The sequence below is a fragment of the Excalfactoria chinensis genome, chromosome 1 (genome assembly GCF_039878825.1).
Source record: "Excalfactoria chinensis isolate bCotChi1 chromosome 1, bCotChi1.hap2, whole genome shotgun sequence".
Taxonomy (NCBI): Eukaryota; Metazoa; Chordata; class Aves; order Galliformes; family Phasianidae; genus Excalfactoria; species Excalfactoria chinensis.
Window position 1 is genome coordinate 15938287 of NC_092825.1, and position 23848 is coordinate 15962134.

General features: G+C 36.5%; 1 protein-coding gene across 13 annotated transcripts in view; it reads left to right on the top strand.

Annotated features, from left to right (window-relative positions):
* The window catches only part of TAFA5 (TAFA chemokine like family member 5), a 421374-nt gene that overhangs the window by 342917 nt on the left and 54609 nt on the right, over positions 1-23848 (top strand). For 6 of the 13 annotated variants that reach the window (XR_011904141.1, XR_011904142.1, XR_011904151.1 and 3 more), the window contains one exon: positions 28-147. The exons of the other annotated variants lie outside the window; for them this stretch is intronic. The gene's annotated coding sequence lies outside the window, so the exon portion shown is untranslated. The remainder of the gene's footprint in view (positions 1-27; positions 148-23848) is intronic. 13 annotated transcript variants of the gene reach the window in all.

Consider the following 23848-nt stretch of genomic DNA (forward strand, 5'->3'; position numbering starts at 1 on the left):
CATACTTGAGAATTTACTTTTTTTTAGACTGAAGACCAGCTGGAAATGTCCTGAGGCCATGGTCTAGTGGTCTGAGCTTGGGACTGGGAGCCAGAAACTCCTGAGCTCTAATCCCGGCTCTGACAGTGACTTCCTCTGTGGCCTTGGGTAAGTCACTGAACCTCTCTGCCTCAGTTTACCCAGCAGTAAAAATAAGATTAACGATCCTTAGCTATCTACCTTAGTGAATTTGGAGATCTGAATTAATATTTTAAGAGCTTTAGAAATTCAGAGATTCTTAAAAATGAAAGTACTGTTATTTATGTCCTTACTGGTGATATTCATGTTTTTGTTAGATACTGATATAACTCTGGCTTTACTGTACTTAGCTTCACTCACATTCCAGCTCTGAGTGTTTCTAAATGTGCATTTCACATCTCCACAGCTCAGCTGATTGTATTTGGTTAAGCTGTTTTTGGAAGTTTGTTGACATCTCACCAGTTGTAATTCTGTGTCATTCCAGAACATAAGACCCACCAAAATAAGCTTTCAGACAGCACTGAAATTATAGCAGTGGGATGATGCAAGCATGCAGTGCCAAATTATGTTCCTCTCTTTCCCCTTGACGGTCAACTTATGAAACGATGCATTAGACCCACTTGTCAGGAGGTCATCTACGAAGTTCTCACACTGTTCTAAATGTATGCAGGAGGGCCGAAATTAGAGAGGTCATTTTTTCAGGAAGCTGTTTTATCCCTTTATCCCAGACCAATTAAAGTTTTTAGAAACAACAAGGTAGTAATGATCCAGAATTTTCTATCATTCATGCCCAAGACCATTGGGGAATCAGAATCTTGGGCTAAATTTAGCCTATGACTCCAGGAGTACATATGTCCTAGCTTCAAAGTCCATATGCATGCACCTTAGTAAGTAGCAATGTCTTCTCTGTTGTCTTTTCTTCAGTTGTGCAGAAATCATAGAATCATAAAATCAATTTGGAAGGGATCTTTTAAGGTCAGAATCTGGAAGTCCTCTGAGGATCTGGGGGAAGAGAGGGTGTCATGTGTGCGTGTGTATCCAGTTTGATGAGCTTTTTGAACAGGTGGTCATGTTGCAAGAGGAAATCACTAGGTGCAAAAGTATCTAGTAATCAGTGGGAGAGAGACTGATGCATGATATTGTGCAGTGACACGGGCAGAAAAAAAGCCCCATCTGAAGTCCCTGAAAGAGGAAGAAGGTAAACAAGCTTCCAGCCCTGAGGAGATAGATAGATGACAAAAACAAACAAGGTGAGGAGATTGTATGCTCCCCTCTGCTTGGAGCTGAAAGTGGACCCTCCTCCTTGACCCTGAAATTCCCGTAAGCAACAGATATGAAGCTCTGGGGATATAAAAAGGTCTGGATAACAGTTCAGATCTGAAAAGGGACAACAACAGTAAATCTGTCCAAACAAGGGCACAAGTCAGAACCAGTGCTACCAAAAAAAAAGGCACTGTCTTAGTCACTGGGGGGCACTGAGGCAGTCAGTTGCTGCCTGGATAATCTCTAGAGCGGTTTGCTGCCTGCTCAGGGCCTGCATTGAAGACATCAAGAAGGGGCTAATGGGTATGATAAGACTACTTTCTGCTCCTTTTCTTTCAAGATTGGTCACAAGAGGCCACAACTAGGACACTACAGAATATTAAAACAGATTATATGTCCCTTGGGAAGATGTAGAGATTGGAAGCACAGGTAGTGTTCTCCTTGATCCTGCTGGTTGGAGACTGAGATCCAGGCAGAAGGAGGAGAACAGATCAGTTAAATGAATGGCTGTGTGGCTGGTGTCATTCTCAGGGTTAGGGGTATTATGATCTTGGACTTTTGAGAGGCTGGACAAGTTGACATTGGACGGGATGCAACTAACCAGAATGTGTGTCCTGAGAAGAATATGAGGATGCCATCTGAACATATAGAGATGGGATCAGGAAAGCCAAGGCACAGATGAAACTAAACTTGACAAGGTCTGTGAATAATAACAAGAAAGGATTCTACAAGTACACTGGTAAGAAAAAGACCAAAGAGAGTGTAATCCCTTCTGATAAATCAGAAGGAGAAGTGGCTTCAAAAGACATGGAGAAGACTGAGGTACTCAGTGAGTTCTTTGCCTCAGTCTTCACTGATAGTCAGGCTTCCTAAACCTTTAGGCAAGAGTCTAGAGAGCAAAAATCCCTCCCACTGTAACTACAAAGCAAGTCCAAGACCTCCTGATAAGACTGAATGTGTGCAAGTCTATGGGGCTGGATAATATGCATCCCATGGTACTGAAGGAACTGGGTGAATTGATTGCCAAGGCACTCTCCAACATGTCTGAGAAATCATGACTGTCAGACAAAATCCTTTGTGACAGAGAAAAAGGAAAATAATGCACCAATTTTTAAGAAAGCAAGAAAGGAATTCCCAGTAGTACTACAGACTTGTGAGCCTCACATCTGTGCCTAGGAAAATCATGGAAAAGATCATCCTCAGAAGCTATGTTAAGGCACATGTGAGAAGAGGACATGATCCAAGACACTCAGGATGACTTCGCCAAGAACAGATCATGCCTGACAAACACAGTGACCTCCTACAATGGAGTGATACCTTTGGTGGACAAAGGAAGACCAGTTGATGTCTACCTGGAATTGTGCAAGTCCATTGACATGGTCTCACACCATATCTTTATTTACGAATTAGAGAGATATGTATCTTAAGGGTGGACTGTTTGATGGCTAAAGAGTTGATTGAATGGTCACAGACAGAAAATTTTGGTCAGTGATTCTCTGTCCAAGTGGAGACCAGTCAAAAGCTTTATCCCATAGGGAACCCTTGGGACCAGTGCTCTTCAGCATCTTTATCAACAACATGGACAGTGGGATCAAGTGCACCCTCAGCAAGTTTACAAATGACACAAAGTTGAGTGTTACAGATGGTATAACAGAAAGGATGCCATCCAGAGGGACATGGACAGGCTTGAAAAGTAGGCACACAAGAATCTACTGTGGTTCAACAAGACAAGGTGTTGCACCTGGGTCAGAGCAATCCCAGATATGTGTACAGACTGGGAGAAAACTCATTGAAAGTGACCAGGCAGGGAAGAACTTTGAGTTTCTGGTGGAAGAAAATCACAGAATCAAAAAAATGTAGGGTTTGGAAGGGACCTCCAGAGATCATTGAATCCAGCCCCAAAAAAGATGGATGGAAAAAAAAAAAAAAAAAAAAAAAAAGAAACAAAAATAAAAGAAAAGCTGGATGTGAGACAGCCATGTGTTCTTGCAGCCTGGAAAGCCAGCTGGACTGCATTAGGTGAGTGGTGGCCAGCAGGGTGAGGGAGGTATCTGTCATCCTCTATTTTGCCCTTCTGAGGCCCCATCTGATGTACTGTATGCGGGTTTGGGCACTCAAAACAAGAAAGATTTGGAGCTATTAGAGCAGGTTGAGAGAAGGGCCATAATCATGATCAAGGGACTGCAGTACCACTCTTATGAAGAAAAGCTGTGGGAGTTGGGCTCATTCAATCTAGAGAAGAGAAGACTCTGGGGTAACCTCATTGAAGCCTTCAGATACTTGAGGTGAGCTTATAAACAGGAAGAAGACTGACTTTATATGCCCTCATAGTGACAGGACAACAGGGAAATGTCTTGAAACAAAAAGAGGGGCAAAATACTTAAATGCTAGGAGCAAATATTTTACAAGTATGGTGAGGCACTGGAACAGATTGCACAGAGAAGTTGTTAATGTCTCACCCCTAGAGGTGTTCAAAGATATTCTGGACTGCTTGATCTAGTTGTTAGCAACCACCCTATGGCCATACCACAAACATCTGCCTCTGACATCATAAAATAGAAGGCATTACTTTCAGGGTATAGGTGATAAAGCATATATATATATACATATATATATATGTATATATTAATTGAAACATTTAACAAGCCAACAAAACCATAAAACCACTGGGATATTTGACTTTGTTTTTGTTAAACTAATAAATTAGTCCAGTTTAGTGGTGGTGGTTGTAACGTGTAGTAAGATCTCCAGGTGTTTGGTCAGAGATTTTTGATGAAATCTTATTCTTCCTGTGCTTCAGCTTTGAAAGCAGTTGTTCACAGACATACATACTGCCAAAAGCAATGACAGGAATAAGATGTGACTGTGAAGTGAGGGATCACAGAATCACAGAATTGTAGGGGTTGGAAGGGACCTCTAGAGATCATAGAGTCTAACCCCCCTGCCAAAGCAGGCTCCCTACACCACGTCGCACAGGTAGGCGTCCAGGCGGGTCTTGAATATCTCCAGAGAAGGAGACTCCACCACCTCCCTGGGCAGTCTGTTCCAGTGCTCCATCACCCTCACTGTAAAGAAGTTCTTGCGCACATTAGTGCGGAACTTCCTATGCTGAAGTTTCAGCCCATTTCCCCTAGTCCTGTCCCCACACACTACTGAAAAGAGACCATGCTTGCCACTATGGCTCCCACACTTCAGGTATTTATAAACCTGGATCAAGTCCCCTCTCAGCCTTCTTTTCTCAAGGCTAAACAGACCCAGTTCCCTAAGTCTCTCCTCATAGGGGAGATGCTCCAGGCCCTTCACCATCTTTTTGGCCCTCCTCTGGACTCTTTCCAAGAGATCCCTGTCTTTTTTGTACTGGGGAGCCCACAACTGGATGCAATATTCCAGATGAGCCCTCACCAGGGCAGAGTAGAGGGGGAGGATCACCTCCCTCGACCTGCTGGCCACGCTCTTTTTAATGCACCCCAGTATGCCATTGGCCTTTTTTAGCTACAAGGGCACACTGCTGGCTCATGGCCAACCTGTTGTCCACCAGGATGCCCAGGTCCCTCTCTGCGGAGCTCCTCTCCAGCAGGTTCTCCCCCAGCCTGTACTGGTGTATGTAATTATTTCTTCCTAGGTGCAAGACTCTACACTTGCTTTTGTTAAGCCTCATCCGGTTTCTTACTGCCCAGCTCTCCAGCCTGTCCAGGTCTTGCTGAATGTCAGCACAGCCTTCAGGTGTGTCAGCCAATCCTCCCAACTTCGTGTCATCAGCAAACTTGCTGAGGGTGGTCACTATCCCCTCATCAAGGTCGTTGATGAAGATGTTGAACAAGACCGGGATAGTTCTCTGTTGTAAAGGAGGTCTTACAAAAGTCTGGTAGAGACTTGATCAAATTGTGGATTACAACACTATTCAATTTGAAAATCTGCATGTAGTGTATTTATGTTAACTGAAAATAGAGTCACAAATAAACAAAAAAATTCATTTTTTGTTGGTAGTCTTGAAAGTTGTTCTCAAATTCCATTTTTTTGCTGTTCACAGGACTGTGTTCAGCTTATCTATAAAAATCCATAAATTTATTTGCCATAATTTGAGCTGGCACTGCACTACAACCTGTACCCTGGTTTCAGCCTAGATGGGCTTACTAGCATATAAGTGTCTGGTCACTGCTGAAGGGCTGGGCTGTTCATCACTAAGAGCCACCACCATCATGGTTCAAGGCAGGGGGTTGCTACAATATGAGTTGTTCCTGCAGGGCACTGGGCTGCAAACTAGATATGTCTGCACAAAATTCTAGACATCTGAAATGTTAATGTATATGCAAAGCTTTAAAAATTGTATTTCAATGAGTACCTAAATTTCTACCTGGGTCTTGATTTAAAAAACTAGCAAACAAAGAAAAAACCACTTAAAATTATTTAATGTCCCTTAACTTTGCAGTGCATCATAGTTAGGTTCATGGTTTAGTAGTCAATATTGGTTGGGCTAGACAGTCTTAGAGGTCTTATTCAACCTTAATTATTCTATGATTCTATGATCAGTAATAATTATATAATTATATGAAGATAATGGTTAAATTATGCTTCATGATAAACTGGCGTTTCTCTTAATGTTCTGATTTTTTTATTTGAATATGAGCAAATCAGTTTTCATTTAATAAGTGATTGCAGGGGGAAACTATTTGAGGAAACAGTCCTCAAGATTGTTTTTACAGTTTCATGATTCACTTTAAGTAGCACAACACATGGTAAGAAGTTATACACTAGATCTTACATGCTGTGTAGTTGAACTGAAGATGACAAGAGGGTACGTGATATGTGTTGAAGAAAAAAACAGATTTTATAGTGTAAGTGGGGAAGAAATCTGTAACCAATTCAGTACAGAACTTGAGTATATAGCTTAAATTGTGTTTATAATGGGAATGTAATGTAATAATATGAAGCCTGGAAATTGTTATGTCCCATTGACATCAAAAACTTAGTTATGTTAAAAATATTACATAACCATTTCTTATAGTGAGAATGTTAATAGCGCAAGTCTTAGAAGATGAAGCAGTTTAAAATGCTTATCCATTTCTGAAGGTTTCCTCTTAAAAAAAAATTGCAAAAATTTCTGTTAAATCACACAAATCAAACTAGAATTTTTGGACTGAACAAAACAAACAGTGAATACAGAAAATTAAATAGATGTGATAGCATAGGGTTTTCAATAATTTGACACATTATTTCCTAAAATTGTACTTGAAAATTAATTCAGATAGTACTGTCACATTGAAAACTGCCATTTCAACAAGAAACTGATGGAGGACCTGTGAACAGCACATAATAGCAGTTAACAGGAGGGTATTGATTTAGGTCGAGGTGGCCCAGGAGGTGAGAGATTTGTGAAAAGTCTAATTTGATTTTATTAAGAATGGTTTCAAAAGCATAAAAGATGTTAAGCCCTCGAGTGTTATTGAAAATCTGTGGAAGGCAGCACATAACAGACATTTCTGTTTTTCTATATTCCCCTGCGCTATTTTCATTAAACATCTGGAACAGAGCAGTATGTCTGCACATAAGTTTCTTCATGTTGGGGGCAAGATAGCCTTGTATGTTTTTCAGTCTTATTAACTCCTGTCTGTAAGACCTTGTTCTCACCTGTTCCTTTTGTTCTTATGCATATATGAGCATGCTAGGCTACACAGGAAGGCAGTACAGCTCACAGAGTCATTATAATGTGAGAGCCCCAGGTTTCAGCTTTTCATGCTTTCATTAGAGACTCATTACATACCAAGATCAGAATTGGAAGTGAGCAAGATTATCTGATGCTTGATCCAAATCAAACCAGGCAGTGAAGATGGTCAGTAAAATCAAAAGCAAAATGTAGGGAATTAGGACCTTCGTCTTTCAAATGACAGTACAGATTCATGGTAGAATAAAGTAATCTAATTCCAGACTGCACTGGTATCATCTTCCCAGCCCATTCTGGCTTGTACATGCCTGACTTCTCTATTTGTGCAAGCAGTAAGTGCCTGTGGAAATGGCTGGAATGCTCAAGCAGTAATCAGATTTTACCAGGTGAATTTTCAGTGATAACAGCTCCCAAAGACAGTCTTGCAGATTAATGCAGATACAGAGCAGATTACCCAGAATAACCCAGAGGCAGAAAAGTTTGAGTATTCGTGGCCCAAAAGCTCTGGGGTGTGTCTTACTTTATTTACAGAGCTCCAGTGTCTATTAGGGTATCAACAGCTGCTGCAGGATATCTAGATATTTTTTCCACTAATGTTGTTATTCTTATACATTCACACTTAACAAAGAATTCTAGAGCTGCCTATAAAATGCAACGCACATGAAATACATCCCTTATATGAAATACACTTATGTTCACTATTTGAGGGAGAAAGATGTTGTATACTGTAAAGAACGCTTTACTGTTCTGTAGTGAGCATTTTAAAGGCAGCCTCTCTACTGCTATTCCCCATTCCCCATTTACATTGAAGTATGTATAAACACACACATCATAGTCAAAAATTGGAATGCTGTTCATCTCTGAATAATGTGATGACCGGATGACTTCTGAAGAAATATTTAATTCTACTAATAGATATTGGACATATTTAGGTACAGTAAATAAAGATGGATTTCATGTAAGAGTTAAGAATATTTCCTTACAGGAAGATTTTTATTAGCTAGAAAAGAATGAAGATGTTGCAAGTGAGAGACTCTTGTAGGAACATAACTGAGACCTAGTTAGACATGTGATAATACAGCAGAAAAGAACTTGCAAAGGAGAAGAACCAAGAACCAAGGAGTCATAAAAATATAGGGAGTGTTGAGGGGCAGCACAATGTCATCAGCAAAAATTAAGTATTTAATCTCTGTGAGTAGCTAAGAAGGCTGAGATTTGCAGGGCTTAGGTGAGTTGTAAATTTTGAAGACATAATGTGAATAACTAAAGCCCCAGTTACTGTGATACAGCTCAAATTTAAGGAGGTGATGCACTTACGTAGGGAAACATGTAGGCCCAGTATGGTGTTTCCTTTAGGTCTGAGATCTGTACCTACTTGGCAGAGATCAAGGAAGCAAGATAAGTTATTCCCATTGCATATCTAGAGGTTGTTGCATGTCGTGAGTCAGCAACACAACACAAGGTTCTCGTGCCAGAAAGATCTCTTTATTACTGCAATGATCATGATCATAATGCTGTGCATATATCCCATATATATTCTACTTGTTCTTCTAAGCCAGCCTTTTATACTCTAACATACATACTCAGTACATTTCCACTTACAGATTAGGAGTTCCCTGGAACTCAGGCTTAAATTAGGTGCTGATATAGTCTTCTTAGATACTGTTTGAGCTCAATGTCCTTTCCACTCAAGCCAAGGTATTTCTGAGTATCACAAACTTATGTCCAGATGTTTATGAACTTCAGCATCATGTTTTGTCTCCACTCCTAGATTTTTATTTTTTTTAATATTTTTTTAATTATAATGTAGATACTTCCAGTGGGAACTAAAATATGACTAAACTATAACTTAAATGGAATTTAAAGAAAGATCTCATTACGTTTGTCAGGTAGCATAAAAATGTAGCTGATAATTGCTTCTGTAGACATGTAGTTAAAGTACATCCTGATACATACAGGAAAATCATAAAAAAACAATCAAACTCATGTAGACTTCTCTGTGTAGATTTATGTAAAACATTACATTTGTTGAGCTAAAGGGGAAGCCAGAAATGAAGCCAGTAACAATCTGTGACTAATTCAACATCATAAAATCATAGAGGGAGAGGAACCATATAAACTGGCCTGCAGAAACAAAAATATGGATAGAGAAAGATCTAGGAAAAAACAAACAAACAGTCATTTTGGTCTATTAAGCTGTGGAATATTTTGTCCAAAATCAAAACTCCAAGCTGTTGAAACTAACTTGATCAAAGTCTTCAAAAGTGTCTTGTATTGATAGGATATGAAATACATTAACTAATAAGATTGGTCTTTCCCAGTTCAAGCATTATCATTATATTTTAACATCTTTATAAAAGTCACAGTGAGATAGTGCACAAACCATATGAGGGGAAGAGTTGTGATACTCTCCCACTGCTGTGGGTCATCCATAAGGTTTAATTTTTCTCAAAGAGATTTGTTGTTGTTCAGCCAGACAGCACACTGGTTACAGAAACTTGTCATTGAATTGTGCTGTGGAGTAATATTTCAGTTGCTTTTATGTGACTGAAAGTGTATTGATAGGTGTGGGATTTATTTCAGTATTACGTCAGCGTTAACCATCTTGTAGCTAGATTTAAGCCTTTAGTAGAATAAATCTACAATTGCAATAAATTTGGACATGCAGCAGTGACAAATGAGAACAGTCAAGACTTTCTGCAGTAAGATGAGAATATCTATGTGAAATTACAGAAAACGGTACACACAGTGATGTGGAAGATGTTTCCTTACAGCAGAACAAACTCCCTTGTTATAGCCTTGAAATCATTAACAATATTAAAATGGCCAACAGGTTGTTTCGAAATAAAGTGAGTATCAGTAAATCTCTACATAGACAAGCATCCTTGAGGGCTGTTGTATTCCTGTCTTTTTCCTTTCTACATTTTCCTTTCTGTTTCTCCATGAAGAACTGAGAATCTCTTGATGTATATTTTCTCTTACAGACATTTTTTATAATTGCTTAAACAACAAAATAATTATAATTATGCACTCTGTGACATGGAAATACAAAAAATGTAAAAAATATACAAATACAAAAAAATTGTTATTTAGTTCTTATAGTTAAGATAGTAAAGGCAGTCTACTGAACTCTTTTCCCTTCACATAGCCATCAAAGGAGTTCAATCACCCATTTGAAAGGCATGTGGACAAGTAGGATGAGACTGATTTGAGGTGTTTATGTTGTCTAATCACAGGTATATTTAAATGAAATATGAAATTTTACATACTTCTTAGGTAACTTTTTGTCGTATATGTGAAGTGAGTCATACAACTGAAAGTGCATTTAGTAACCTAGGTGACGTCCAGGGATTATAGTACCTCAGATCAGCACAGAAGGAATTACTGTAGATGAGAACTGTGCAGGACTGCTTTGGGTAAAAGAGGAATATCTTATGTCTCAAAAATCATTTAGAAGTCTAATGTGCAATTCTAGCATGGGAAAGAAATTACTAGCCAATTGAGAGAATTTCTTGTTTTGACCACAAGACATGACAAGTCATAGAATCACAGAAACATAGAACAACTTCAGTTGGAAACGACCTTAAAGGTCATTTAGTTCATCTAGATATGCCTGGAGGGCACCACTGATTACTGCCTTTCATCTGGACATAGAAGCATTGACTATGACCCTCTAGCTATGACCATCCAACCAGATCCTTATTCATTGAATAGTACGGCTTTCAAAATAGTATGTTTCCAATTTAGAGATAAGAGCATGGTGAGGAGCATATCTAAGACCTTGCACAAGTCCAGGTAGTTAACATCAGTCTCTCTTTCTTTGTCTAATGAAGTTGTCAAATGCATCATAGAAAGCCACCAGATTAGCCAGGCAATATCTTCCCTTGGTGAAGCCATGCTGGCTGCCTTGGACCACCTTCTCATCTTGTATATGCCTTAATATATCTTTCCAGGCACAAAAACGGGAGTGATGTTTCCCTTTTTCCAGTCACTGTGGACTTCACATATGATGGAGTGTTGCTTGGCAACCACATATCAACCAGTTCCTTTAGGACACTGAGATATATGCCATATAGACTAGTACACATTTAATTTCAGGAGGTGGTCTTGAACTTGCTGTTTTCTTACAGCAGGAAGGAGATGCTGCCTGAGCCCCTCCCTAGAGTTTTAGGGAGAGATTTAGGAAGCCTTTCCACATCTGTTGAAGCAGTTCTCCCTTCTCATTTATCAGAAAAGTACACTCTCCTCAGCCTGTATTTTCTTACCAGTGTACCTGTAGAATTCATTCTTGTTATTTTTTACATTCCCCCTCCATTTCAAATCTATCTGTGCCTTGGATTTGTCTCTATCTGGGGCTTGGAATAGCACAACAATTTTATGGTCAGATTTCTTTCTGAGAATTGAGAATTTTGAATTGAATTCATCTTTATGCACCGTGTATCTGAGCCAAGGACATGAACAAATGTGCCCAGCTTTGCTATCCAGAGAAGTAGATGCCTGTTTAGATAGACAAAAGGACACTGAATTTTCTGTCTCCAGTGGCTATGTAGGCAGGTTAGGTATCTTATGAAGACAGTGAAATTCATTTGTCTTGTTTAATTATCCAGTCAATGTCAATTCTAAAAAGCATACGTGTATCAGGGAGATAATTCCATATCTTCTATTTTTTTTCCCTGCAGGGGTAGGTCAACTACAGAACTTGGGCAGCTTATCCTGTCTGCTCTCCATGATATGTCATGCTTTGCTACAAAATAGCTTAGCTTGAAGAGGAGCGCAAAATAGTCTCTTTCAGGACACATGCTAGGTATTTCCCTGAATGTCCTGGTGTTTCAATATTCTTTGCAGTAAAGAGGCCAAGATGGACTCTAGATGAATAGTCTAACAATGAGACTAATATGTGGAAGATGCATATCCCTAATAAATAGGTAAAGCCTGTGTCTTTCTGAGCTTTTCCTTGTGGTTTAGCCAAGCTCCATAATCTTGTCTGCCTAAAGAAAAAGAAATTTGAGTCAGTAAATTTGAACTCAGTATTCTATACACAATCAAATGGTATATTATGAAAAGATTATTCTCTGAGAGGGTGATAAGACACTGGAACAGGCTTTCCAGGGCAGTAGTCACAGTAACATTAATAAGCCTGCAAGAGTTAAGAAGTATTTGGACAATGCTTTCAAAGACAGGGTTTGCATTTTTAGTGGTCCTGAGTGGATCCAGGAGTTGGACTTGATGATCATATGGGCTGCTTCCAATTTAGGATACTCTATGTTTCTATGATTTGGTCTATAGTATCAGACTTATCTCTGAAGTGTTGTAGTATGAGTGCTCAGCGTCGCATGGAGTGACGATAAATGCATTTGAAGGAGGTAGATTCCAAGCATTTTTTTTTCCCCACTTTTAGTCACATTGTATGCCTTTATATTGAATTCAAATCATGCTCTGGTGCTCTCAGACCAAGAAAATGAATGATCTGGAGGAGAATGGTATTCTTTTCACCTCTATTTCATTTGTTATTTAGGCAGGGAGATTAAGGGAGTATTTGCATTTTGAAGGTATGGAAGTCATCCTTTTTTTCTCAGAAGGTTCTTATATTAAACACAATTTCCTTTGTCTGTTTTTCCTTCACAAACTTTTGCCTTCTCTTTCTTCTCATTCCCTACATAACTAACTACTGAAACCAGTGGAATTCCATCATGAATGAGTTTGTGTGTGTAAATAACAAAGCTAGTTAATAGAAATGCTAATTGCAATGTACGTTATTTGTTGAATGTCTGTGTTTCTGTCACAGAAATAAGTCACAAGTATTTTCATAATTGTCCAGTTATTCTGTTCTAGGCAGTATGAAAATGTTCCTACCTGCACTACTGAAACTGTTATGGTGCTCTGATGGGTTGTTATTTGAGTATTGTGAAATCTATGTGTACACTTGGTAATGCAAAGAAAGACTCCCACTTAATTCCCTAGAAGTAATATCTTAGATTTCATTTTTAAAGAATCAAAAGAAAACTGAGTCAGGTCTTCCTCTTGCTGTGCATTTTGTTCTAAACCTTTATTTGTTTTTGATTGAGCAAATAAATTTGGAATCTAACTTTAATAAATGTTGTCTCCATAACAGTGAATTTGAAGGAAGTAGAGGGATCTGACAAAACCACATTCTCTGCAATATGATCATTTCAATGAAAGCTCGGAATGCAGAGTTTTTAATGCATGTATATTTTACATGTGTCAAATTAATGAACTCCAAAATGAAACAAAAAATTTGAAGCATCTCCCAAAGTGCTTCAAAAACTGCTGACAAGGCAGTTTATACTAGAGTGTTATTCCTCTTGGTAGGCACAACACTAAGCATATGTTAGCTCTTAACAAAATTACTGAAATACCGAGAATTTGCATAGAAATAACACACATTTTTAAAAGGAAAACAAGCAAAGATATGCAGAAAACCTCTGCCATATAAGTGTTTATAAAAATAATTCTGCCATGAAAGAAAGCACTGCATAAAAATTTGACACCATAGCTTATAAGTATTATAGCTAGGTCGTAACAAGTGAAATATCTGCACATCAGGGTTTATGTCACTTTTCAAGGAAAACTTCATTCAGTGTTATAAAGCTTAACCAAAATCACATAGTCTGAAAGAAAAATAAAACAATAATTTGTAGTTACCAGATATGAAAATTATCTGATATGCAGTATTTGTTACATTACAACTCAAAATGTGCAATGTTTTAGTCATAAGGTTGTCCTGTGAACAGTAGAACTAAAAAACTGGCATTTTATTCCCTGAAATTTTGGTTGGTTTTCCTTCTTGTTACCCAGTAGTTTAAGACCTGCAGCTCTTGTCAGATCTGCAAATGCATCTAGAACCTTTCTTTGTTCCCTGCTTCCTCACTCAAACATTCCTATTCTCCTTTCTGCCTACAAAATACCATGGATAAATTATCAATCATTTTTGACCAGCTGGCAGTACAAGCAGACTGTTTGTGCTGCCTGACCCTGCAGCTGCAAGCTTTCCCATCAGTACGATCATTAACAAGCACGAATTTGTCATTTACATTTTTTTTACTCTTCCCTGTTGCCAAGCTTTCAAATATTCCAGATCTTAATGTTTTTGAGATGTTTATCAAATGTAGTTGAAAGGGGTCCACAGGCTCAAAAGCCGATAATCTGAGAAGGGGCTGTGAAACCTCATAATGAGAAACCAGACTGGGAGTGTTAAGTAGTAATGTTATTGGGGATTTTTTTTGCAGAATGATTTTTACTGATTGACTTTACAAATATCACATTTTCAAAGTTAAAACTTGTCACAACTTTGTCAACCAAATGATGCACTGAAAATATTAATTTTTATGAATTTTATGAAAATATGATTTTTATTTTTTTATTATTATTATTATTTTTAATGAAACCTTATTCAGGCACCAACTAATCACAAATCATGTATATGTTGTGAAATTTTTGCTAGCATCAATAAGAATGAGGACATATAGTACTGCATTGAGTACAACATCAAATGTGAATTCCTGGTTAAAGTTCTAAGTAGTTAGCAAGGTAGACTAATAAAATTACAATGATTTCTCTGGATATTAGTAGATATAGAAGAATAGTATGTTATACATAGAAGAATAGTACATTAGTTCAAGAATATCCCTCAAGTTCCATATACAGAGAGGAGAATGTTCCCAAATAAATCTTCTCAGATAAGATATGATATGGATTTCCTTTCTAATGTTTAGTTTCTAATTACAAATGCAGAGGTGGGCAAATATAACATCAGAAATATTTTGGATTTAAATCTGTACCTATAGGCATGCAGGCTTCTTTCGTAGGCATGAGAGGCTCAATTAGCCAGCCTCTGCTCCACCACGGCTGAATCTGGACAACACTGTAGTCCAACCTTAGAGGGCTTCACCCTTACACACCATTCACAGTAACCAAAACACAGACTTAGTAGTGTGGAAGCAGTTTCCAAGCACATCATATAGGAATGAGATAACAGTATAGCAAGTACTTTGTCCCTCTGTACACAGCACTGATGTGGTTGCAACTTGAGTACTGTGTTTAGTTTTGGGCCCCCCACTGCAAGAAGATGCTGAGGTCACAGGCAACAGTTGATGGCTGGATTAGATGACCTTATTGATCTTTCCAACCTAAATGATTCTGTAATTCAAGTACTGAGAAAAATTTTCTTTTTGTTTTAGCCTTTTCCATGGGAGGAGGACTGCAAATCCGCTTGTCTTAGTTTATTTGATGCTGTTGATGGTGCTTCCTTTGAGTCTTACTAGATATAGAAGAGCAAGATTTATTGAGCTTGCTTCAGTAATATTCTTTTGATCAGCACAGAGTATGGATATTTCTTCACACTGCACAGTTCTATACAAACTGTACTGTATGTAAACAAAACCTAGAGTTTTCACTTAATTCTAGTAAGATTTGGTACTCTTTGATGTTCTTTTCATTCTGTTACTTCTTTATTTTCTGTGTATAATTTCCAGCTGTTTGTTGTTGGCTTTTTTTCCTTAGTATGCGTACAAAAAGTCTCTTGTAGATGAGTAATCAAACACTTTAGAAGAACTTTAACCTTTGCTGTAAATGAAAAACATCCACAAAAATAAGTTCATTAAAGCCCAGATTTTGAGATAGAGATTATACTGCTCACAGATTATTCAAAGTGGGTTGTTCTGAAGTGTCTTAATATGAAATAGGGAAAAGGAAAAAATATTACTGTGCTTCTGTGAATTCTGGATCTTCTTCAAAATGGTATTCCATTAGGAGATAATAAAGAGAAAAAGAAAGAATAAGATAACTACAGCAAAGATTATTAACAAATAATCAAAACAGGGAAAGTGTCTGTGATTTTAGTGTTTGTGGTATGTATTTCAGTAAAATATTTTTATCAAGACATCTTTCATGCCTGAAGAAATAATCACATAGCTCTTACCTTACCATTAAGTGATAGACTGTCCAGCTCCTGGCCCATAGAGAGGGCTCCATGGAGCAAGTGACAGGAGCAGAAACTGAACCGTTGGTTTGGAAAGGGGCAAAAAGTGCTATTGCCTCAAAATGCTTGCCTGTGTCCTCTTAGAAGTTTATTGATGGTTTTCTGGAAAATCTTAGATTGCTTTTCTGTTTTGTCACTAAAGTGTGTATCTTCCAGTATCGTATGCCAGTTACAGATTTCATCTTTCAGGCAGGTTACATGTGAAATTTTTACTGGCCACCAGACAGGCATCTTGTATATCTAGTATTGCTTTCAGTGATGGACTTGATGTGAGTCACTCTTGCTGCTTTATCATAAACAGCATCTTAAACATATGTAATCTCATTAACACTCCAAGCCCTCTGAAGATAGAACAGCCATGATAAGGGCTAATCACAGAGCTTTCATCTACAGTGAGTGGCTACTCATTTGGTCATTTGAATTAGTAACTCATAAAGGGCAAGGAGCTGGTGGACTCCCCAGTCTACTGAACTGCCACTCTCCCAGCATTCTGCTTCCTGTAGAGCCTGTGCAAGCTGACTTACTTGGCTAGGTCACTGTATGAGTTTAGTCTTCTTGGCGGGAATGATCTGTCTTTTACAGTCCTTTGAAAACAAAATCCCTCTCAAATTATGGTAAACATGAAGAATGCTGGAAGCATAAAAAATACATAGCTGATCTGAGAAGTTCTGGAGACATACATTCATAAAGAGGGTATATTGCTACTTTCTATACTGTATGTATTTCCCTCATGATAAATTCAGGTGCAGATGTCATACTATTGCCTATTAGTAGAGAGTTATCTGCAGTTAACAGTGGAGGTTGTACTGCTGTTAGCATTTTTATATAGAAGAGTTCAAAGAAAAATAAACCATCTCTACCATCATTTTAGTAAAAGTGCTTGTTAAAGTTAGTGGGAATTATGTATCTTGTATGTCATTGACAACATATGTTGTGGTAAATGCAGGAGTTATAATAATTTAGGACTATATCATTAATTTATGTGAGGAATGATATTCTCATCAAAATTAGTTTTTTCACACACTTCATTTTTGTCCTTGAAAAAATACATGATGTGATTGAAGTGTGATTTTTAAATTTCTCATATAAATAGAAAGTTCTAAGTTACAAAGAGTGAGAAGTCACAGAGAACTTATGTTTGGCCCATTGTTGTTGATGTTCATAAGAAACAGATGCATTGCAATGTTCTGTGTTTCAAACTCATCGAAGGATTAGAAAGCCATCATACATTGTAAATAACCATATTTTATGTGTTTCTTCACCTGGGAAACATTATCTCTCAGGTAGTGTCTTGATGTATACATGTGGGTAGGAGGTTTTCAGCTGGTGGCAGAAGGGATGTAGCTGGGACAAGGTGACAGATGGAAATAGTGACAGAGGAAGGAGAACACTGAGATGTTTTCAACTAAGTGGAAGAGGAAGGTAGATAGGTAAATCAACAAACAGAAAATCCAATATCTGCTCAGTCCATGGCTGTCACTGCAATATGGACATTCAGCTGGATCTGATTTAGGACCAAATGTCTCTGTCTTTATGTTTTCATAACTGGTTTTCAAGTGTTAGGAGATGAAGATCTTAGCTACTTAGTTGTAGAATCCCAAATCTGAGAGATTATTTTTGATACACTCTTGTTTTTTGGAGGCTTGCAAATACAGAATGTTTTGCATTCATTTTCTGACAGGTTTTCTGAAGTATAAGAAAGAATTGCTGAAACCTTTGTTTGTGGAGCAGATGGGTAACAAGTCCAAAAGATATGGAAAAAATAAAAAACAAAAGGAAAATAGAAGAAAGGCAAAAAAAGGAAAACAAAACAACAACAACAAAACTTGTGGGTGATAGGATGCTGCCAGAGTAGGTCTCTGTAAATAAAGAACTACAAATCAGATGTTGTGAACAGTTATTTGTTTGTAGGCCTTCACAGAGGAAACAAATTTTTAAAGGCTTAGTATTCTGCTGGATGTATCTCTGCAAACCTGAAAAAAAAAAAAAAAAAATCTGAATTGTCTGATTAAAAATCTTCAGATAGGCTTGCTCTAATTTAAAAACACAAGTCTGTTACTATGTAGGTGTTTTGTATGCACCACTCTCCACAGAACAATGCTGCAGGTGCATTTCTAGCCTAGGCAAAGACTTCAGTATTTGATTTATTCATACAAAGAGACATTGAGTAAAACAATTCAACTGAAGCAAAAAACTGACAGTTACATACTTGGCAGGGCTTTCATTGTTAGTCTCCGAATGAACTAAAATGGATTATACTTATCACACCTTTCTGCAAGCATACTTTGAATGTAATTGGAATAAAATTGCATTTTATGCCAACAGTTAGCAAATTTCAGAATAAATGTAAATTCTTGGCAGGCTTTTATTATTTTCTTATTTAGGTTCAAAAACCGTTTTTCCTAGTTAAAAAATAACAAAAAAAGCAATGAATGTGCTTTTAAATAAACTAGGTTTTAATATGGTACACTGATTATACAGCAGTGGCTTCAGAGTCTTCTGCATGTCTTATGTGTTAATAACTGTATGTTTTTTATTATTTTGTTTCTTGTTTAAATTTCCATCATGCAGCTAGGATGAAGGAAACTGGGAAATGTGAAAAAAGCTGAAGGAGGCAAAGTTTTAGTCTAGGTTATTTGTCCTAGAGCCTTCCAGACCACTGAATTACTGTCTGATGGAGGGAATTTCTTGTTCTACGTCTTGGGCTAACAAATAATATGAACTGTTCAGCATCACAGTTTCATCTTCTCTCTTTTAACATTCTATGTTAACATATTAATTACATTCATTGTCTTCCTGTTAAATGAGAGAAGAAATATACTATTTTATTTATTGCATCAAATGAAGGGAAAAAAAAGCTGTTTTCAGCTGCATAGTGTGAAAGATGTTGGGGAATTTTTTTTCATTCACAGATGTTAACAAATTTATGCCATGCAAATTGGTTATGTTAATTAAGTTCCAAAATGTTCTAATCAGTGCTTATTCTATCATATTTTATTTATATTTGTTTTTCAAAATGTGTGTGTGTGTCATACAGAAAACTTGAAAATCATAATAAAGCAGTCAGATTGAAATGTGGGTTTCAAGTTAACTACAGAGATATGTGTTTTAATTAAAATAGTTGTTAAATATGCATTATGAATACTCAGAGGAGACCTAACTTGTTTAGAAAAGTAATGTTTTAAAATATTTCTTCTTGAATTATATCTGAAGTCATTTTCAGCATAAACTGGACAATGTGCTGAGGATTCAGGAAAAAATAAATAAATAAATAAAAATTGATATGCTTTAAAAATATCTAAGAATTAATATTTAAAATTGATAATTAAACTTCTAAGATGAGCTATTGGAAAGTTCTTCCAATATGTCACAGGTTATGAACATAAAGCTGTGTGGATATACTGTAGAGAATATGGATAATAACCATTAGGTTGCAGCCTTAAAGTTTAACTCTCTGTTTTCCATTAGTTTTCAGAGTGTAACAACCATAAAAAAAATAAAATAAAAGTAAAATCCATATTTTCTGTAAGTTAGGTGGAATTTAGTTTAGGCAAAAGAGATCATAGAGAAGCTCAGTCAGAAGAAAAACATGGTTCTTCCCAGACCTCATGCTTCCCCATGTATCATTATCAGAGCACACACAGTGGTATTTAATATCACAGGGAAATTTGAAATCAAACTGAGAGAAGATAAAGATTATAAGTGGTTGCAGATCTAGGTAGAACTGGGTATTAGATGATGTAGAAATGCTGAGTTGATGTAAGGTAAATACTACTTAAGGCATAATTTAATTTAGCTTGCTGTTAATGTGATCGGAGTGATTCCTAGAAAGATAAAGAATGCAGTCTGTGTTCTGAATATTACTATATAGCCATACCTTTGAATTTTTTTCTGTAGTCCTTGTACCACAGTAAGCTCAAGTGAGACAGCTTTCATATACTGAACTTGCTGGTAAGTTATTTATGTCATCCTGAAATCACTAAAGACTGCAGATTCATGTACGTAGCTCTCACACTAAAGTACAGGGTATGTTTTTCGTGACATTTGAAAGGCAAAAAGACAGAATGTCTTGCATTTTATTTAATATTCTATGCTTTGCTGAATAGCTTGACTAGTATCCTTCTTTGTGGGGGAAAAAAAATGTTTTCAGTTCGCTTCCTCACATATACTGTTCCTTTGCTGGTAGTGTTTGGATTTTGTTATTTGTTTGTTTTGCTATCTGTATCAACTGTTTGTTTTAATTAGTTTCTTAAAGACTGTCTGCATAGCTGTCACTGATATGTATATATTTAATACACAAAGTAATTAGGTAAATGATAACATACTGAATTTGTTCAGGTCAGATTTACTGGACAGACCCGTGAGACGTATAGAGTCTGTGTGTTAAGATGAGCTCCCACAGGAGTCAGTAGAAGGCTTTCCTTACCTTCACATTAATAAAGTCAGAATTACATCTCAGTTAGAGGAGCTGTGTTATCCGGATGTAGCTGTGTTATCCAGATGTAGTTGTGTGGTATTTTGCCTCTATGAGGTGACTAGAAATATTCATAGGAAAAGTGAATTTTCTGTATTTTCTGTACCAAAACTCTGCTAATGTACATAATCTTCAGTGCCTCCTGGCTTATTCCTATCTCTTGATGAAATGACTTGCATTAAATATACTTATCCTCTGCTTTCATCCCTCAGAAAAGAAGTAAAAACAACTTCTGACTTTTAGTCAAATAAGCACTATTTCAGATGGACACAGTAGGAAAGTCCAAAATAAAATAAAATAAAATAAAATAAAATAAAATAAAATAAAATAAAATAAATAAATAAATAAGAAGAGAGAGGAGAGAGAGAGAGAAAGAAAAGAAACATATCTACACAAGCATTTAAAAAGATTAACTAATTGGGAGATGGAGTTGCTGAAACCTGAAGGTGCTTCCAGAGAATAGAGTAAAGCAGAAATTGGCAGAATTGAATAAGATATTTAAAAGTCTAGTTGTATCTTACAGAACTCAAGGTTTTTCTTCTGTGAGTTTTATAGAAAAGTTATAGACATTTATGTGTTTCTTTAGCTAACACTGCAGACACGCACAGCAGATAATCTGTACGGATAGTGACTTTGATGACATTTCAATGGTAATATTTGTGCAAGGATGAACTGTTCTGGAACGATTTTTCAAGTGAACGAGAAACATACAATTTTCTCTGAAGATCGATCAGGCCATTTGTTTCTGCTGTTTTGTTTCAAGTAAAAGTATTTTTGCAATCAACTAATAAGGAACACTGGATCATTTCAAATTTTTGTTTATTCTCCTTGGTTTTCAATTTTGCTCGTCTGCACTTCTTGTGTTAATCAAAAGACAGTTTGGGAGTTTTTAAATAGATAATTTTCACTCTAATCACACTCAGACAAAAGAGATATATTAAGTACTTTTAATAAGGCTTTTCTGTTATGGTGTTTTGTTTGTTTGTGTTCCATGTACCAAAACTATTCCCATCCCGTCTTACTTACTAATATACTACTACTCCACCACTGTCTTCTGTGTAAGAGGAAATGAAAAATCACACTTCATAGTGAGGGGAAGTGGTTTAAAGAACTTTGAGAGAGAAAATGAAAATCTTGGAACATCCAGCCTATTGGCATAAAAGAAGCACAAACTACTTGATAGATATCATCACTTTTTAAGATGTGTTTGAGAACTTATTCCTTAAGAAATAATAACCACATCTAGAGATTTCACCCATGATTTCTGTTTTTTGGAAATAAATGGTTGATCTTTTTCACCTTAACATGTAAGTACTAATGTACTTAGGCACTTTCTCGAGTCAGTATAAACCTGCAGTTTTGGTAGGACCTAGATTTCATTGCAATTTTTTATTACTTTTTGGCTTGAGAACACAATTGTACCAACATCAGAAACTAATTTATGAATGCTTTTGTACTATTGACTAAGAAAAAGTATTTATGTCTCACAGAGTTAAAACTTAAAAAATAGGAGTACACAGAGTGAATGGCGTGAACAGAATACAGTTATGCAATAAAATCAAGGCTGTACCTAAGTGGAAAAGAAGAAAACTTCAGATAAGAAAATACCCTTTTTGCCTTACTATTAGCATGGTCTTTACACATCATTGGGATTAAGTGAACTTGATAGGGGTTTTGATAACTACTTTCTGGCAAACACACAAATTGTTTTGTCTTAGTTTACCAAGGTACAATTCACTTCTTTTCATTTCCATTTGCCAGTAGTATTTGGTACATACCCACTATGTTTTGCTGTGCATTTGTCCGTTCACTCCTCCACTGCAGAGAGAAATCAAATAGAGAAATCTGTAAAATGTAAATTGCAGTCTTGTACCTGAGAACAAAAAATTTGAGCATTTGAATTTAGCAAATCTAGATTTGAACACTGCAAAACTTATTTTCCATGTAAAAGGACTGAGTTTACACAGGAATCATGTAGAGAATTTGTTTTCTAATACAATTTGGATACCACTTACCTTTCTTTCCAAACATGACACTGGATTTTTGCTGCAGATTTTGAACTTGACTGAGATATCACAATTGCAGAGATACTGTAAGTGCTTAGCGTACAATATTTTATTACTGAAGGGCAAAGAATTTAGGGAATTGATCATTTTTCTTCACTCCCCTTTGTGGTTCAGCTTTTGGCAGGTCAGCTTGCTGCATACAGGGGCTGATTGATCTCTCACCGCATGGAAGTGGCAGGTGCTTGTTAGGCCCCCAGTGGGATTTGCTTCAGTCTGCAGTGATTTCTTTCTTCTCACAGTATTGTTAATAGCATCTATCTTTTGGTTCCTCAACCTTTTACCAGCAAACAAAATTGAACCTGTTTAATATAACCAGCATTCCGTGTTTTAATTAGTGTACTTTAGTGCATGATCACAGACACCTGGAGTTTGAAACTGACTGACTGCTTGCCAAAGGATAGATTTTTGTAGTTCAAAATGATCTGCAATCCACATCCTACTACATTTAAGCAAAAATAAAACCTGAATAAACAGTATGTGATCTGAAAAATGTACTTCTTGGAAGACAACTCAAAATATTGTTTTCCCAAAGGATAATATTAGACTGTTTTTTTTTTTAGCTGTGGACACATGAATAACCAGAGTTCTCCATAAGAAATAAATGATTCCTCTTTTATGAAGTTCACTAAAGAAATGTTTTAATCATGTATGTTAGGAAAAAAAAAAATAATAAAAAAAAATAGTGTTTTACTATGTTCATCTTGTACCTGAAGTAGCATTTACTGGGTATCTGTAGATTATTTACTTGGAAAATACCAGGTTAGTAAAAATATGCTCTAAGAAGATTTTAGGAAAAGCTACAAAAAATATTTCAAAACATCGAAGGATAAGAATTCAAAATAATGCTAGATAGATGCTTCTAAGTTTTATTTATTATTTTTTTATCATAATGGTTTATTAGAATCCAGATGTATTTAAAGTAAGCATAACTTCCAAACTTACGGTTATCTGCATTTTGTTTGAATCAGGAAATCTTTTGCATTTATGGAGGAAATGTGATTTCTTCTTATTTATTTATTTGTTTGTTTGTTTATTTTTTTAATTGTCATGATCTTCTGGTTTAATAAAGGCTAGATGGAAACATAGTTTACATTTAAAACATATTATAAATCTTTTGGTTTCTACTTTGCAGAAACTGGTGAGAGAAACATTTTCTTTTGTAAAATTAAAAATTGTATTATGATTTTTGGTAAAGAAAAATATGAGAGAATAATTAAGAATTAGATGCTGTCTGCTAGTAATTTCTCCATGAGGTTTTTTTGTTGTTGTTGTTGTTATTGACATTAAATTTTAGTGAGGCTTCTTGTATCAAGGAACAAGAATCTAGTATGAAAAATCTAGGTTTGACTATATTTATTTTTGTTTTC